The following is a 15257-nucleotide window of genomic DNA, read 5'->3' on the forward strand; positions in this document are numbered from 1 at the left end:
CACTCACAGATTGGTTTAGAGTAGAAAGCCACCATTCAATATAGATAGTAGGCATTGGGGAAAAAGTATAAACATGTAGTACATAATATATGATATAAAAGATGGCACCAGCCCCCTGGGAGGTCAGTGTGCCTTTGTCTGAGCTGCTGAACGGGCCACAGCAGTTCAGGGAGAAGAATCTTGTAGATAACCAACAATAAACAACCTTAAGAACAGACAACAGAAGACTACTGAGTCTTTCTTTAAAAGCACGGGTTAGAGCAGAGACTTTTCCATATTTCAGGGTCACTCCAATCCGGGGCTGGAAACCCGTCAACAGTGGAACACTCAAATGGATTTAGAGGTCACTCAAAATATTTGTTTAAAAATAAGAGGTAATATCAAGACATATCTTACTTGGCAAAACACTGTGGCTATCAATATTCAAGATAATGGCAAAATCTGATTTTATTTGTAAAGGCTCTATTTGTCTAGCAATAACAATTTGTTCCTTCTTTTCTGTAACAGTACTGCTAATACTTCATTCACCATGCCTACTATTTATTATATTTCTAGAGAGGAATTTATATTTGTTGATTACTGATTATATAATCTGCTGGGGTTTTATATCACCAGAAACGTACCTACTGCATTTCCTGGAGTATGATGACTGATTGAAGTATCCCTATGTATCCTTTGCTTCTACAGTCCCTTGTAAATACAAACAAAAGCACTTTTATGTGAAAAATATTTTTGATAGTGTTACTCTGAGTTCACTCTGTTATCTACTCTCCCCCTAGGCATTTGCTGCTGGCCACTGCCAGAGGTAGACCTTGGTGGAATTTGATCTGTTTTTATTTGTGGAACAGATTCCTGAAATGTCAATTCTACAGAAGGATGTTCCATCAGGGCATAAAAAGGGGCACCAGTTCCATCACCTTCTCATCCCCCACATTTTGATTAAGAATAGATTCTGAGATGAATCAATATCTAAAACAATGAGCAATCATTCACAGAAGAGTTCTCAATGTTTTTGACCTAGTTTTTGAGTATCCTTCTCCTTTTAAAAGAAACACAGAGCCTGCCAGATGGCAAAATAAAATTAAAAACACTGACAACAATAAATCCAGCACAAAATAATTATATTTGCATCAACTTCAAAATCAGGTCATCTACCAAAATTGCAAAGGCATGCTCAGCAACTTGTATCAGCATTTACAAATTCTTGGCACTGCAACACGGAAACTAAAGCTGATAAAGCTGAACTCAGAAAGCAGCAAAGAAACCAACACAAAAGTTAATGAAAACAACAGTATGGTGAGAAATTACAGTTAAAACTGACGGCAGATTTCAATCCCTACTGGAAGTGGAAAGAGGTGAGACATAACGTGGACTTCAAGAGAAGGCAGCGTGAAAGACCAGGCATAAGTCAGCATCAATTGTCAGAAGCATTCTCACTGTTGCAACAGGAGAGTTCTGATTGGAAGAGAGGGTCCCGTGGAGGTAGGGCAGTGCTGTTCTGAGCTAAATTCCTTCCTAGTTGCTAGGGTCTCAAGTTTGCCTTGAGATTCATGCTCAGTGCAGCTGCATCAAGGGAAGGATCCAGTTCCAGGTGCCTCAAAAAAAGGGGCTTCAGGACCACCACAGATTTCCAGTTTCCCCCAAATCATTTCCTGGAGAGGTCTAAAGAGCAAACTGTGCATGTTTGAACAATATGGCACAAATGGTGCAAAAAATCTTATTTTACATAAAAGTTGTACATAAATAAGGTAAACTGTGAACTGATTGTAAACTCTCTTCTCCCTCTTTCTCTCTCTTTTTCTTCTCTTGTCTCCAGATCCGGACCATCCATGGCAGCAAGAAGGACATGGGATCTAAGAACTAGTATTATTCCTCCTTTCTCTCCTTTTCTTTTTCTTATTCTCTTCTCTCTTGTTTTATCCCAGCAAGTGCAGTAATCATATTTTGCTCCTTACTTCATATATGAGCTTTGTTCTTAGAGTTGGGAGCTTTGTAAAGTTTATTATAAAAGCCTAGAGCTTGTTAGCCAGCACTTTCGGCACTAAATAGGTTAGTTGCTGGAACTAAGATGATTTTACAGTAAAGCACAGGAGTTCCCTGTCACATGGATTGATGTTTTTGTTCAGCCAGTCAATTATTTGTAATGAACATCCAGTCAATTATTTGTAATGAACATCACCTACTTCTGGGTTGTGACAGAGGGTGATTGCTAACTTGTAGTGTAAAATAATCTGCATCTTTCACAGTTAAATACTGACATAGAATCATGAAACTCAGAACCATACAATAGCTTGTGTTGAATGGGTCTTTAAAGACCATGTAGCTCTGATGATCCTGCCACAGGTAGGGACACCTCCCACTAGTTCAGGTTGCTCAGAGCTCCGGAGCTCCTTCTAACCTGGCCTTGAATACTTCCAGGCATGGAAAATCCACAGCTTCTCTGGGCAACCAGTTGCATCGTCTCACCACTCTTACAGCAATGAACTTTCTCTTAATAACTAGTCTAAACCTACCCTTCCTCAGTTTAAACCATTACCTTTTGTCCTCACTATATGCACTTCAAAAAAGTCCCTATCCATCTGTTTTGTAGGACTTGGAGGGCTGTAATAAGGTCTCCTCAGAATCTTCGCCAGGCTGAATAAGCCCAGCTCTCTTGGCCTGTCTTCATAGGAGAGGTGTTCTGGGCCTCTGATCATCCTTGTGTCCCTCTTGTGGATTTACTCCAACAGGTACATGTTCTTCTTCTGCTGGGAACCCCAGAGCTGTATGCAGCGCTCTGAGGGGGTGCTCACAAAAGGGAAGTAGAGGAGCAGAAACATGCCCTTGTCCTCATGGCCACCCTTCCTTTGATGCATTCCAAGGTGCAGTTGACTTTCTGGGCTGAAAATGCACATCATATTGAGCCCGATCATATTGAGCTTTTTGTCAAGTATCACCTCTTTCTCCTCAGGGCTGTACTCAATCCACACTCTGATAATCTTGTGTTTGTGCTTGGGATTGCCCTAACCCATGTGCAGCACCTTGTACACTTGGCCTATTGAACTTCATGAGGTTTGCACAGGCACACCTCTCACACCTGTCAAGGTCCCTCTGGATGGAAAAATCTCACATTAACAAGAAAGCCTTAAAGGTATCTAAAAGCCAGTTTTCAGTCAAGATGTTTAAAAACACCAAGATGACTGGAAGCAGCCAAATCCTAGTGAACACCCTGAAAGCATCTTCTGCTTTTTGACACTAATAGCTGACACAAGAAAATGGGTAGAATAACAAGCCTGGACACAGGGAGCTGTGACCCTCTAACTCAGCAAATATGATACTGTTCGTGCTACAGGCCACAATACATGATAACTCTGTGAGACCTTGGGACTAAGCCTGGGTATGTGTTCTGTGTCTGGTCCTACTCTGGTCTTGGTTGGAACTTTGTTTCAGCTCATTTGGGTGCAGCACCAATTGCCTAAACCCTGTGACTCTTATTGAGCTTTAATACAACTTTGTTTTGTGAAGTTCCGTTGTAGCAATATTCTTGATATAGTGAAATATTACTATAAATAACATATAAAAACCAGTTATTATGTGTAAAATAAATGCTCTGTAGCCCTAAAATGAAAAAAAGCAATTTACATAAATGCAAATTTGTAATGACAGCAAATGCCTTGAAACTATAAGCATGATACCAGAGTTTCCAGAACTATAAACAAACCACTAACAGCCATTGATTTATAGAAGATATGTAACCTTGGCAGCTGGGCTAAGCCCTTTTTTTCAGCAGTAACAGAGAACAAGTATCCAAAGAAAAAGTATCCAAAGTAAATAAATCCCAACATGTACAGTAAATAAAGATACAATGAGGAATTGTGGCACAAAGGAGAAAGATCAAGGTACAGGCAGTGTTACAAAAGGCATGGAAATAACCCCAAGAGAACCTGTGGACAAGAAGCACTTCCCCATAATACCATATTCTCATGGGGAAGGGCTCATAAAGCTGTCAACTCAGTGTTACACACCCTCCCAACCCCTGAGGGCATCAGGCTTGGGAATCACACAGACAGTGGGTGAGCATAACAACAGCAGAAGGAAGGAGAAGATGCACGAAATGTAAGCACAGTATTTCTAATCAAATAGTTTATCAGAGAGGTTTGTTGTCTGGCTTTGGTTGGTTTTGGATTTGCAGTTTATTTTTTCAATTTTATTTGCTTTTTCCTAATAAATATATCTGGATTAAAGATAATTAAACAGCTGAGATTAAAATTAAATTGACCATTAAATCTTGGGTTTAAGTATAAGGTGTGTTTCTTTTGTCCTCATAAATCACATAACTCACAGTGCAATAAATTGGTGGAGAATGCATGCAGGCAAAGATGTAATTCAGATGCCATAAGTCAAAACTAAAACCACAATAGGATCAGATGGGAAATCTCAAAATTACCTAGGCTTTTTTGATTATATTATACTACAAACCTAAACCATTGAAAATGTTCCTGCAGTAGTGGAGAATGATGACAGTAATTCTGATAAACATATTAAAGCATTTACACAATGTGGAAAGGCTTTAGTGAGGGAATAAAGCAACCTAGAACATCTCTAATAGAAGAGAGAATTGAAAGAGGTCAGCTTCATCATTATTAATGATTGAAGATAGGAGCAAAGATCTAAAAGAAAGGGGGAAAATGTTTTGAGTAGTGGACTTTGCCTTCACAAGTAGCCATTACATGTGATGGAGCCCTGCCCGGCTTTCCTGGAGATGGTTGAACACTTGCCTGGGAAGTCGAGAAATAATTCCTTATTTTACTTTGCTTGTGCACATAACTTTTGCTTTTCTTATTAAACTGTCTTTCAATGCATGAGTTTTTCAGTGACAGATATATCCCATTCATTACCACAAGGAGATGAAAATAAATATTAAACTGCAGTGAAATCCACATGGATCATGAGACAAGATTCATCTTATAAGAACATCATTAGAGCACACATTAGCCATGAACAGTTCACCTTAAAGACCTTCAGTATAATAAAAAAGAAACAAAAGGTTTGTAAATGTAAATGTTATTTACAGCTATTTTCCTTAGGGCTGTCTTTCCTTATCCTTCTCAATAGCACTATGTGCTGTGAGAAAAGCTAGAATTGTGTCAAGCTTCAAGGAAATTCATGCATCAGAAGGGTACAAATCCTTCATGAGAACTAAGCTCTTTTATCTACTAGCGTATTTTCTCTGAGAGTTAAAAGCATTGTAGTATCATGTTCAGAAGGAAGTTTGAAAGAAATGTAGATGTTATTTAAGTAGAAAGAGTCAATAGACTCCTCCTCTCTTGATAAATACAAACATCTTTTGTACAGTGCACCTGGTCTTGTGAAGTATTTGCCACTGAGGAATCCAAATAATTTTTGTTAGGCAAATATTTACAAAGTGAATATGAATAGCAGTAGCCTCAACTGACCTCACAAAAACAGTACATTGTGCTTACTGAGATTGTATTTGCTAACTTACCCCTTTTCAGTTGTGACTAAGGCTTAGGAGGAACATTTATGTTTAAGTGTTGAAAGCAAAGAATGGAATCTAAAGTCCATCTCCAGCTTCTTCTATTGGTCATGGAAACAGCAGGTGTTTTGAAAAGTATGCTCACTGAAGAACCACTGAGACTGTGAATAGAACACATGGCTTTGTAGCTAAATCAGAAAATACAGACTAGAGCTAACTGACATCCAATAGCTCTGGTCAATATAATTCCTTCTCTTAATTTCTTAACACAGGATGGATTTATCCAAATCAACTGTTGAGAAGAATCCTTGGCCCATATTTTATTCCTGACACCACAGGGTTGTCAGAGAAAGTATACACAGGGCAAGAGTATACAAATGAGTATGTTAAATTTAAGGAGAGTGGAAGATTTATTTTATGCTGATGTTCAAGCCTAGTTGACCAGCTCTTGCTTTTCAGCTTAGACAGGTTGGGAGGCTGGAATCAATTCCAGAAATGGAATCAACTACTTTTGCTTCTATTTAACTGCATTCCAGTCACAGCTGTCTCATACCATTTGAGATGCCTAAGGATACAGTGGCAGTCATCCCAGTGCCACACTGAGAGTCTCCAATAGGCTCTATGCCAGATCTCCAACATTCACATCTGTTAGATGTCTCAACTAACTCCATGCTTAGGTAGATGAGTCAAGACTCTGATCTCTGCTGACTGTGGTGGAAATTTAAACGTCTAACTTATCTGCAGCATATAGATATTTACGTACAGTCCAAACACAAACTCCACTAGGACTGTAGTTTTGATTTCTTTTCAGAAAAAATCTTTAAAATACATATCTCTTATAAACCTTCTCCTCCTATCATATACTAAGCTTAATATTGCTGTAGTCTGTCAGTCATTTAGGATGTACAGTGTTGACAGAATTGCTTGTTTATGTGAATTGTGATATAGACTTTAATGACCTGTTTATACATTTCATTTGGTATCTAGTTGGAGTTTATACTGTACTTTACTGATCAGCTACCACTGTAGATTGTTATTCTACCCATTGTTCAGTTTGAAATCTCACAATTTATTCAGCTCACATTGTGTGAACACTGCTGTGAACAGAGAATTATGGACTAATGTACCACAAAACCAGTTTTTACAGGCATCAACTACTTTATATTCACAACAGCGTTAAAAGAAAACTAATGCCATCCCATTTCTACAAAGGAAGAACTGAAGCACCAATATTTAAGGTCAAGTTGTCTGCCAGTTTTGAATAGCCAAATAAAATTACGTGCTCTGGTGGTGTATGGAGCACACAGCAAAATGTATTAACTCTGTGTACCTTCAAATTTTAAATTCCATTCAAATAATTCCTTCAAATCTTAAATTCCATTGATTTTTCAGTATATCTAGAAGTATTCAGTGATTATGTAGCTTATGAGAATGAGGCAACAAATGGATACAGGAAATGAGAAACACCATGACTAACAAGTCCTCAAATCACTTTTGAACAAATTAGTACATATCGCACATTATGAAAAACTATAGCATGAAGAACCTGACCTGAGAGAGAGGTGGAATTTAGCTACTAAAATTTTCATACCATCTCAGGCCACCCAGTTTAGAAAGTTTTGCAATTTTCCAAGTATCTAATAATAATAGGGAACTCAAAAGAGAGGCTAACCGTCTCAGAATTTCCTAAGGGTAAACATTTTGTTGACTCATAGAAAATTTAGAGTTGTAGTGTCTTGTTTAATTAATTTCATTTTGTTTTTCAAAATACATTATAGAATTTTCTGAGGTGTGTAAACATTGAATCTAAGTCCTTTATCTGGGCCCACAGTTGTTTTTTTTTGAACAGTGCCCTATTTATCCAGGCTATGATTTTAGAGAGAATTTGGAGGTACCTCCTGAAATGCAGCAGTGGAGACACATCCCCCACAACAGGGAGTTTCTGAGAGTGCATGAGTTCATCTCCATTGACATTTTATTTGCACATCACCTCATGCAGATTTCATAACTCTATCTTTATATTAGAAATCCCCCTTTTTGTATCTCTGGTGCCACTCTTTCTACGGTGCATGCATGCAAAGAGATGGGGAATATAAAGTTAAATAATTAATATTATTAGGACACATCAGATGTCAGTAAAAATTAGAGCATAAATGCACTGGTTATATAGAAATAAAAGTGCCAGTGGTATATTTTAAGTATTTTAAGGATTTATTCATATGTGCACTCATAAAACTTATATATTTTACCCATATGTGATATAAAGTGAAATGTGAAAGAGGAAGGCAAGGCCCATCCTTTCATATAGCTCCTGAAGAATCATCAGACCAAGAACAGACATAATTTATTTGTTGTCTTTAGAGGCTGAGATATGAGGGGTTCCCTAACTACATAAATATTGATTAGTTGCCATATAATAAATGGATGAAGCCGAATAGGAAAATTTTTGAAACAAAAATACAAATAAATAAATTGATTAGAAATCTGATATTTCTTTCTACATAACTTCACCAAGGCTGCTATACAAGAAGCCTCCATTTCTGCCACTGATCGATATATATGACAGACTTATTAACTTAATAGAGGTGACTGAGGCACCTCATTAAACACTGGGATTTAGTTCCAGAAGTGGCACATACCTTTGTCATTAATAAGACACTGATTTCTCCTTTTTGAGAAATAAATTTGTCTTTCTTTCACTTGATTGATAAAGCATAATAAGGGGTGATACCAGAGTTGATTTTCAAAATGCTGTGGGCTGATTCACTTCCTTGTGGGATTAATATGAGCTCCTTTGTAGCAAGGCAGTAACCAAAAAAAGTATTTATTCACGAAGACAACATGGAAGGGCTTTAAAATTAATTTTGTTCATGTTCATTATGGTTTATATCTCTTATAATTTATTTTAAATAGTGAAAAGAAGGAGCTATTTAACCTACAGATAACATAAATAAACACAGATAGGTTTGACACTAAAATAAACAATGTCCATCAGTTAATTAGGGTTTTTGTAGTCATCAGTCAGTTTTATACATTGAAGCACAATGATAAGTTTTGGAGGATAAAAACAGGAGATTTTTAATATTTTTAAATATTAAAAAGTTTGATAATTTTATTTATATTCCTAAGGCCTTAAAAGACAGTATTACCACTTGTACTTCAGGCAGTCACCAAGATTTGTCTGCATATTACACATCTATGAATTTTTTACAGAAAATCAAATTTCTTTGTAATGAGAAAGTAAGCATTGAAAAAAAACCATTACTTTAGGCAAAGGAACACTTAGTATTGTGCCTTAGCAGCATAATTTGTGTAATCCTTTGCCAGCATAGTTAATCAGAGTGTAGAGGCCTTCAGAAATTATTTTAATATCTCTCTAAGTAGGGGTAGTGTCTTTTCTTACTCATCACATGACTGCATTCAGAAAAAGATTTCCTAATGTTTATATCCCGTCTGAGGATGAAAAACCAAATAAATTAATCATATTGCCAGCTGTAAGCTGTACCTGCATACATATGCATTTTTTCAAATTTCCTCTTTCCTCAGGTCCTAACTGAGCCTTTTCTTATGGCTTCTAAACTCTGATCTCCTAAACTGGGTGCCGTTAAAAAATTATAGATTAAAAAATTATACCAATATAAGGACAGTATAGAGCAAATTAATACTTGTTGGGATAGTCTAATAACCATAGTCTTTTTATTAAAAAAATGAAATTTTAAATACAACTATATTACATTAAAATTAAAACAACTGTGACATTATTCTGGTAATTATTATTTCTTTAAATTTTTTCAGAATACATATACATATTTACTTTCAGAATTTCTTTGCACTCTGTGTTGTATATAAGAAATTTCTTGGTGTACTGAACGTGTTAGGATTCAATTATGTTCACTGCATAAGTCTATTATCTAACTGCACACATACAGACTAAAATTTAATATCTTTGACAAAATGTCTAAATTAGTATAAATAATTATTTTTTTCTTCAAATGTGTCTTTTAAGTAATATTCGTAAAGTACCTAATGGACTTGATTTTGACTCTTATTTCAGAGGTACTAGTTGAAGAGTTTGCCCATTCAGAAAAACCAGAGAAGAAAGGAGTTGCAGCATGAAATTTTTTTGTCTGGCAAGGCGAATGCCATATACACCTAGGAAGAAATGTATTTTTATCAGAGATTACTCATAGTTTATTTCAAATGTTTGAAAATTGTTCTATTGAGTTGCATTGAGAGTTTGCATATCTCTGTGTAGCTTAGCTAAAGTTTTGGGAACTATAAAATGAAACTCAGGTATATAGAGCGAAACAGAGAACAAAACACAATGAAAAGAAAAAAAAAGACAGGACAGGTTTTTCTTTCTGCAACTCATGTGAGCATGACATTATTTGCAATAGAATGAACAGATCCTATGGCTCAGGAAAGCAGAAACTTTTTGTTACAGCTGACCTAAATTTCACTACAGATACTCTGATGGAGAGAGAAAGGATATGTTAGAGTCATATTGATATGTCAACTGGACAAAAGACACATAAGGTGCTTCAAGTGCTAAGTTGAATTTTGTAAAACCTAATAATGAAGCTTTCATAAGATATTAATTTTCTCAACTTTTCAACAGGAAAAAAAAGCATAAGCAAATTCATAATAAAAAAAAATTGGGGGGTTTGACATTTAGATAGATCAATTGTTACAGGAATCCCATTACATTGAAAGTTTATTTGTCCTGTAATTGTGTCATTTCTAATATTTTTAAATAAAAATATCTGGGATTAGTGTTTCAAAAATAAAACTGAAGACTGGTATGGTAATATGCATAAATTAATGAATTTATCTTGATTTCTATTAACTTTAACTGAGATTGTAATGAAATAGATCCTTCTAAAGAGTGATCAAAATTAAAAAAAAATAAAGGGCTTATAATTTTTTGTTCAAAGATACAGAATAGTCAGCAAACATTTTGGTGTCATACCACTGACCTTTTTTTTCTTTACTTTTATTTTTTTTCCCAGAGATTTTGATGACTTTTCATGTGTTTCATTCATAGACTCTGTGACAAATTTCAAGACATCTGGCATTTCAGATGGACAGTGTGGATAATCTAGGTGAGTCTTCTCATCGCTTTTGGTATGACGTTCTCTGAAGAAAAAATAAGATGAAGGAAGGATCAAGTTGGTAGATAAGTTGTAGGTTCCTATTCTCAGCTCAAAACTTTAAAGAGGATTTATTTTGCCTGAAACAAAATTCCTTCTGAAAGGTGCTACAGGCAGGTCCTGCATCTGCCATACCTAAAGATATACTTAAATATAACTATTTACCCTACCGTATTTTAACAGAATTTTCTTGCACTTTGGGTTTTGTGTCACTTTCTTAAATTCATGTTGCATATCTTCAAAATTATGCCTATTGTTAAGGTATAATTCTATGGTTTAGTTTTAGGTTTGATTTGTGTTTTTTCTGGGGGTATTGTTGGGTTTTTTTTCAAAAATGTGCAAGCTTAGGAAAAGTAATAGCTTTGTGAAGGAAATACAAGTATCTAAACTTTCTGTGCCACTTACCTTTATGTTTGGTTTACTAAATTTGTGTTTTCACTAGCAGCTTCCAATTAAAGTCATCTGAGTCCCTGTAATAATTGGCAAAATATTCTATCAACTACAAAATGAATCCAAAATATAAGCTGGCCTAGATTTTTTTGTTGCTATTTCTATTATGCTGAGTTAAACCTATATAATATCAATCAAATGCACCATTGATTCAACGTAGAATAATAAAATTCTAAGAGTGTCTTGCCCTACAATATTTAATTTATGGAATTTAGGATATATACTTCAGAAAATAATACTGTATGACTAATTTGCCTTGTTCTACATACAGTAAGTCTCATAGCACTAGATTTCATTTAGATATTAAAATTCCAGTATTTTTCTTAAATTATGATTAATCACTGTTTACATCTTGCATATAAAGAAGAAATTGAGTCATCAGGTATAATAGAGTGAATTTTTTTCATAGAACCTTAGCCATTAAAAAATTCTACTATCATAATCATGATAAATTATGCTGTTTTTCAAAGCAAGAAAACACTAGCAAATTCAGAATTTAAAATATGCAGCTGAAGAATTAGAAAATACCAAATAACTCAGCATTAGAATTAGGAAAAAATCTAAAATCTTTGACGTCAATAGTAGCAAATAAAAAATAAAACATTTCATAAACAACAACCAGGCCAAACTAAAAGAATTATATTTTTTTTTCAGGAGATCTGAGCTGTGTATTCTGTATCTCTGAGTAAAATGCAAATTACAGTGATGACACTGAAAAGATAGAGCTAGCCATTATTTCTTTTTCTTTCTCTCACTTCCTATACTCGGCAACCGTGAAAGCGGCTTCCACTCTGAAGTGATGCTGAAAAAGAAAGGAGCAGGTGCAGAGTACCCATGTCTGATCACATCGTCTTTTTTTCTCTCTCCAAGGTAGGACTGTGAGCAAGAGCAGTCAGCTTGCCATATGGCCCTTTGTCCCAGGAGAGCAGGAGGGAATTTAGGTCCTAATTCACTGGCCTCTGAAATTGCTGGTAGTCATTTCACTGATCTCAATAGGTGTGGGACTGAATCTTTTCATTATGGTCCATCAGTCAGAGAGGAAATTTAAACAGGCAGGATTTTTGTCCTGGCTAATGGCTAAAACATCTTGTCAGCTATAGAAAGACCTAGGCACCTGCTCGCTGACTATATTTCAATGTTCTATGACCTGCCTCATATTACCTCTTCTGATACACAATTAAAAGCCTCAGTTAAAGGGTTAGAGGTCTTATTTCGGATGGCTGTATAACATTTTGGTCAAAAAATCATAGTGGCATAAACTCCATAGCTGAAGATGCAAGGCTGAAATAGAGTAATAGCTAAAGCATCATAGAGCAGGAATATGCTCACAGAAACATGTAAATCTTTAAAAGTGTAAGAAGCTCAGGCTTCATTTTTGCATGGATCTACATTTCTGTATATAATTTACATAATAGATGTGATTCATTTTAGTTATTTTCCATGATTATATGATATACAATAATTATTCATATATTATATATTATTATAACAATTAGAAATATTAAATAATTTTCTTAATTAATTTTCTTAATTTACATGCTGGAGTGAAGATGTCCAGGGTAAACTCGTGCTTTGTATATGGTTAAATTTAGTTTTAGGGAAACTGATTCTTCCAAATCAGGAATTGTTACCCTAGACATATCTTCTATGTAGAAATGTGTACGTACTCTGGTGAGCACAAAAGACATGCAAACACAAGTGCATTAGTAACCTACTTTAAGAACTGCACCTCTTACAATATTTCATATATTATTTAAATAAGTTATTTAGAAAGAAATTATTAGTTATCCTTGATAAAAATACATTTCTTCCTGAGTGTGTACAACATTCACCTCTTCAGACAAGAAATTTTTTGCTGTAATGCCCTATTCAGCCTCACTAGAAAAAAGAGACAAAAGTAACCCACAGCTGTGTGAAATTGAGCTGCACTGACTTTGCCCAGACTCATAACCTTCTTTTTGTCTATAACATACCAGTACTGGTGAGGCTGGGCTGACACTGCCTCCTGCCAACATGATTCTGCACATAGGAAAAATGGTGCATATTGCAGTACTATGTGCGCCTCTGCTTCTGGCCATCAAATCTTTTATTTTGTCAACTGTTTTAATAGATCCTGTCCCTCAGGAAATCTCTATCCCCCTGAAACGGTCAGCCCATTTCCTTTCTAAGCTGAAAATGTGTCACATCTGTCTCAAACACTAAGAGGGATGGCATTTAATCTTGTTACAGTCTCTTGATGAGGATAACCTTCTCAGAAGGATGAAATGGCAAATGAAGAGGAAATGACATAGCTCTCTTCTCTTTGCAGTTATTTGTATCTTTTAGTGAATTAGTCAGTCTTTTGACAAATATTTTTGAGTGTAGATGGAATTGCGAAAGCAGTATTTATGTCAGTCTATAAATAATAGTAAAGCCACCAGCACATTTTTTCCTGAATTTTTGCCAGTGTCTTCCCTTTGCACTGAATGTGTTACTCACTTTTGGCAGTGACACCTTTTTCACTCTGTGCGGATTTCAGTGACTATTGTTTTCATGAAACCTTAGTTTCATAATGCATTTTTTCAGTGATCTGATGAGTTTCATCACTTGCATTTATTTGACATTTATCTGAAATATTTTTACTGTGTTTCCTGAAAGGAAGATCCCATGACACAGCAAAATAGACTCCTCTCCCTAAGCAAAGTGAATGAAGATCTTAAAAAGTGGCAAACTGACTAAAAATCACATTTTTTTGTCTCCCTGCTCTGTCTGTGAGAGGGAAAGAAAGGCTGAAGTGGGGGGAAAAGATGTTGTAAAGGTTTATTTTAGTTCTCATTAGCCTCTTTTAATTCTGTTAATATTTTTTTATATGCCTTTTAAAGTTTTGGGCCTGTTCTGCCCTTCAAATGTTTTATTCTAATCCTTATCTCACACCATGAGTCTTCTTTTCCCCTCCTCTGTTTAACTATAGCCAAAAAGAATGAATAAATTCTTTTCATAGGTGCGCTGGCATTTGCCCGGCATCAGCCCATCACAGTTGCTCATGCATAAATATTTAAAATTTTCAAATAAATACAATTATTTACTCAAGGAAAATATCGTATAAGATATAGAATAAAACACTTCCATTTTATGAACTTGTGGGGTTTTTTTTAAAAATAATTTAGGATCTTATGTATTTTTTGAAGTTAACAAAACTTATCTTAAAAGGACCTTTTTCCCACTAAAAGTAACTTTGAAATTTACTCTAGATACTTAAATGTTTTTAAATATCCTTTTCTCCTTTGTAATTAGCTGAACATATAAAAACTAACGATGAATGTATATTCTATCTTTTCTTAAAGTCAATATCCAATTTAGACATCAGTTAATATTCAGTTGTGGTGGGTTGACCCTGGCTGGATGACCCTGGCACTCACCAAAACTGCTCTGTCACCCCCCTCTGTAAGTGAATGGGAGAGAGAAAATATAAGGAAGGATTCACAGGTTGAGATAAGGATAAGGAGAGATCTCTCACTGATTATCATGGTCAAAACAGACTCAGCTTTGGTACATTAATCTAATTTATCACTAACAAAATCAAAGCAGGATAATGAGAAATAAAATAATTGTTAAAAATTACCTTCCTCCCAACCCTCCCTCCTTCCCAAGCATCTCTACCTCCTCCTCCCGAGTGGTGCAGGGAGACAGGGAGTGGGGTTTATGGTCTGTTCATCACACATTTCTGCCTCTACTCAGAGAGAGGAGTCCTTGCCCAGCCCCTCTCTGGGGTCCCTCCCATGAGAGATAGATCTCCATGAACTTCTCCAATGTGAGTCCATCCCATGGGCAACAGTTCTTCATTAACTACTCCAACGTGGGTCATTCTTCTCTGGGGTGTAGTCCTTCAAGCACAAGCCTGCTCCAGTGTGAGTTCCTCACAGGGTCACAAGTCCTACCAGCAAACCTGTGCCAGGGCTCCCTGCTCCACAGGACTGCAAATCCTTGCCAGGAACCTGCTCTAGCACAGGTTTCCTAGGGTTCACAGCCTCCTCTCAGGCATCTGCTTGCTCCATGAGTGTCCTCTGCAGGCTGAAGGAAGATCTCTGCATCCTCATGGAACTTCATGGGCTGCAGGGGCACAATTGCTTTACCATTATCTAAAGCATGGGCTACAGGGGTATCTCCGCTCTGGTACCTGGATCTCCTCCTGCCTCTCCTTC

The 15257-nt window shown here is 36.1% G+C and overlaps 1 long non-coding RNA gene across 1 annotated transcript in view; it reads left to right on the forward strand.

Moving 5' to 3' along the window:
- Positions 1-3989: 3989 nt before the first annotated feature.
- LOC119706950 overlaps positions 3990-15257 on the forward strand; it is an 88487-nt gene continuing 77219 nt past the window's right edge. Inside the window, exons 1-2 of the long non-coding RNA XR_005258638.1 lie at positions 3990-4095; positions 10521-10578. This is a non-coding gene — a long non-coding RNA (uncharacterized LOC119706950). The remainder of the gene's footprint in view (positions 4096-10520; positions 10579-15257) is intronic.

This window comes from Motacilla alba, chromosome 1 (genome assembly GCF_015832195.1).
Source record: "Motacilla alba alba isolate MOTALB_02 chromosome 1, Motacilla_alba_V1.0_pri, whole genome shotgun sequence".
Classification (NCBI taxonomy): Eukaryota; Metazoa; Chordata; class Aves; order Passeriformes; family Motacillidae; genus Motacilla; species Motacilla alba.